This window comes from Etheostoma cragini, chromosome 17 (assembly GCF_013103735.1).
Source record: "Etheostoma cragini isolate CJK2018 chromosome 17, CSU_Ecrag_1.0, whole genome shotgun sequence".
NCBI lineage: Eukaryota > Metazoa > Chordata > Actinopteri > Perciformes > Percidae > Etheostoma > Etheostoma cragini.
In genome coordinates this window covers 1,666,926-1,670,931 of record NC_048423.1, presented here as the reverse complement: position 1 = coordinate 1,670,931, position 4,006 = coordinate 1,666,926, and the positions used below count along the sequence as shown (strand labels likewise).

Here is a 4,006-nt window from a genome sequence, read left to right as displayed (position 1 = left end):
CCCAACCACCGTACTTGGCACAACGAGTTGGGTGTGTGCTAAAGACCTAAATCAATACACATTAAATGACATGATACTCTGCTCTGTGGCCAGTCTGTGTGTGTATGTGTGTGTGTGTGTGTGTGTGTTGTTGTGGGATTGCTAGTAAACACAGCAACAATAGCTGTACAGCCTCCAAGAAAAGCAGCGACAGCTCATTCAAGAGGAAGTGCTTATTCAAGAGGAAAGGTTTGAGCTGCAGCCAGCTGGCCTGCCATCACCACAATGATGCAGCCACCGTATTACTGTTAAAAAACAAAAAAGAAAGCCTTGTAAACAGAGCCTGAATTAACTTTTTTTGACCACCTACCACAGTGGATTTAAAACTCCACCTGCCACAGTCACTTTTACCAGCCAATTTGTTTTCCTCATCAAGGTGAAAAACGGGGATTGCTGTGTCTCTATGATCCTGTCCTGTCCTGTTCATGGTGGTCTATCGTACTCACGGTAGCGGTTTTTGTTCCCGCTCGCCAACAACTTTGCCAGTCAGAAAGTGTTGATTTCCAAACACAGATGAAAAGACTCCACAGGAGGAAACCAACAACTGTGCTGAGAGTGGAAGGTATCGGACATCCACTTTCTGCTTTTGGATGTAATCTCATTCTTCTACAAGGCTACTTATTCAACTACAATTTCAATATTGTTTTCACTAACGACAACACAACAAATTAGCCGTGTTATTCACATGGAACCAAGCTTTACGAGCTTTACATTTTTGCTCTCCTCCCTGTTACGTAGCATTCAGAAGTCAACTCTTTTTGACCGGCAAGACGGACGGCGACCTGGAAAAACCAACTTCCAACGTGAGTTGTTAGACACGCTTTAGTAAACTCTGTGGACACAAACAATGTTCCCAATGTTCATCTGGGGAGCCCATGGACCCTTCTTAGTGTTTTAAAATAGCGATGTTGATGCTAACATAGTAGCGTCCCTCCCATTCAAAAGGCAATTTGACTGAAAAACGGGAACATGGTCAATCTTAAAAGTGGCGTTTCGGTACTAAATACACATTCAAACAAAGGTTTGGCTAGGGTATAATTTAGATTACATTTTATTTTATTACATTTTATTACATTTTACATTTTATTTTCTAAAATTTCCTTCGGGATGATTAAAGTATCTATCATTCGTAAAAAGCCCCTGGGTTGCATTTTGGCAAGCTGTTAAGGCGATAGAAGAGACACCTCTCAGGATTTCCAAAGGTCAACGCAACTTTGTGCCCCTTTTTCTATACAAAGACACACAAAGACAAATTCCCTTCTGAGAACCAAAAGTGAGGGAGAAATTTGAGCTCATATGGATAAGGAATAGAGTCTGTCAGAGTGAACCGAGATTTCTTTGTGCGTAGTTAAGACTCGACTAGACACATCAAGGCTATCTTCCACCTCTGAGCAATTAGGCAGCTTTATTTGTTAGTGCAAATTAGTTGATAATTAGTGCTTCTTCTCTTTGTAGTCCTGTAGCATCTGATCCGGCAAGATGTAATTTGTTGCTCTCTTACCCGAGCTTTGAGGATCAGTTGGTTTCCAAAGCTCCACAATCAGACCGTCTCCAAGTATCTTAGCCTCAGATCTCTAAACTAACCAGCAACGCATTAATCAGCAAGTGTGTTTTGGACATGTAGATTATCGACTGCAGTCTCTCCAGATATGCTCATCAGTGCATGTGCATTCATAACCATGCCATGTGACATAATAAGATAACAAATGCATGGTCTTACACACACACCTACATGCTGCATAATGCAAAGTCACAAATGCTATACTTCACGTTTAGACAAAAGCATGTAATTGTGCATCATCACATGCATAAAACAAACTATTTTAAAGAACGCTGCATGCTTGTAAAATTCCAAACACACACACACACACACACACACACACACACACACACTCAAAAGGGAAAGAAGGTTCTAGGTAATGAGACAATGGAGGGTGGGCTTTCAATTGGCATTCCCTCTTTGTTTACTTGGTGTAACTTCTAATTAATCATGTCACTAACTAATTCATCATTTACCTGCGTTGGACAGCCACTGCAACCCAAACCCCATAAGCTGTGAAGTTCGACTCTTTTTCGGTCTGGATTGGGGGTTCTTTCTTGTTTGAAGCGTGCTTTTACTTTTGAAGATAGCTGGATTATTTTAAGAGAATTGAGCACATGTGTCAAACTCAAGGCCCGCGGGCCAAATCCGGCCCCTTGCAGATTTTGATTCGGCTCGCATGTCAATTGAGGTTCACGATAAATTTATGGCCCGCCAAGTTTTTGTTAGTTTTTTCCGACATTTTGGCCGCTTTTTTCTATGATGGCTGAGGAGCCATTTTGGGACTTTATATGCACCAAACTGTAAGAGAAACAACTATGTGAGACATGCACAGTCAAAGATATTTGTCTTTTTCGATGAATAAATGAAAGCATGTGAATAAACTGGCCCCTTAATGCAATTCCCATTTCCCAGTGTGGCCCTTACTGGAAATTAGTCTGACACCCATCGCAATTCAATCAGGAGAGACATGGTTGCAAATATGCAAATAAGGTTTATTGTACAGCTCCAGAAAATGTACAAAGTCTTTGGCGATTAGACTCCTTCACTATATGAATATTTCGTATATATGTATGGGGGCGGCGATTCCTTTCGTTTCACCATGTCCCAATTCGATTCCATTTCCAATTCAATGTCAATCATATTAGGGAAATTTCAGTTAGAATACAAATTTGGCGTGGATATAAAAGAGCTTCTTAGAGAACTTGAGGTGTGAGATGCACAAGCAATAAGCAATCCTCAATTATTTGTCAGCTAGTTGTCCATCTATGGCGGCGACAATGGTGTAATGATTCAGATGGACCCCCAGGACAAGATGGTGCTCACCCAACTGGCCAATAGGAACGTGGCCCCGCCCATAACACTATTTTCACATCAAGAGAAACATCATTAGACGAGAGCAAAGACTTAGGTTTTGAGAGCAAGAAGAAAAACGTTTTGAGGGACTATTTACCAAACTGATAAGAAAAAATATATATTTGAGAGTTTCAAAAGGTATTTTGAGATTTTTTTGCTGTTGAAAACGTTTTCTTTCTCATGTTTTCTCTCTCATAAAATGTTTTTTCGCTATGAGTAGGATAACTTTTTCTCTTGTATGTAACAAAGAACCAATTCTAGCTCCATACACTTGTTCCTCAGCAACAACCTCTTGCAAAACACATCTCCCATGATGTCACTTTTTAGCACTGTTGCATCATTGAAACGCTTTTTAAAGGTCGAAATGTTTCATCCACATTCTGGCCAACGAGCCTGCACAATGGCCTCCATATTTCTTCCTTTCTTGGCTGCAGCTCTCATATGTTCTCCCCGGAAATCAATAGCTGAGGTCAGCTCGCCTTCTCCCTCTCTCTCGCGTGAGGTATGAGGCCTAGCGGTCAAATGTCAGCTCCGCTCTCACATGGTGGACGACTCCAGGCGTGAATTCAATAAACTCGAGTCAAGTCGAATCACTTCGGTCTGTTCTCTTTTTCTCCGCCCTCTTATCGCCCGCTGAAGAAGTTCCTGAGGGAGCGAGGTCTGTGGGGACTACAACTCAAGTCCGATCACATCCTTAATCACATCCTTCATTACATTCTTCATCACATCCTTCATCCCATCCTTCATCACATTCTTCATCACATCCTTCATCCCATTCTTCATCCCATCCTTCATCACATTCTTCATCACATCCTTCATCAACTCCTTTATCCCATCCTTCATCCCATTCTTCATCCCATTCTTCATCACAATCTTCATCACATCCTTCATCACATCCTTCATCACACCCTTCATCACATCCTTCATCACATTCTTCATCACATCCTTCATCACACCCTTCATCACATCCTTCATCACATCCTTCATCACATTCTTCATCACACCCTTCATCACATCCTTCATCACATCCTTCATCACATTCTTTATCACACCCTTCATCACATCCTTCAT

At 41.4% G+C, this 4,006-nt stretch overlaps 1 long non-coding RNA gene across 1 annotated transcript in view; it reads left to right on the top strand.

Annotated features, from left to right (window-relative positions):
• The first annotated feature begins 2,197 nt into the window (after window positions 1-2,197).
• The window catches only part of LOC117960338, an 8,968-nt gene continuing 7,159 nt past the window's right edge, over window positions 2,198-4,006 (top strand). Inside the window, exons 1-2 of the long non-coding RNA XR_004660126.1 lie at window positions 2,198-2,303; window positions 3,451-3,452. This is a non-coding gene — a long non-coding RNA (uncharacterized LOC117960338). The remainder of the gene's footprint in view (window positions 2,304-3,450; window positions 3,453-4,006) is intronic.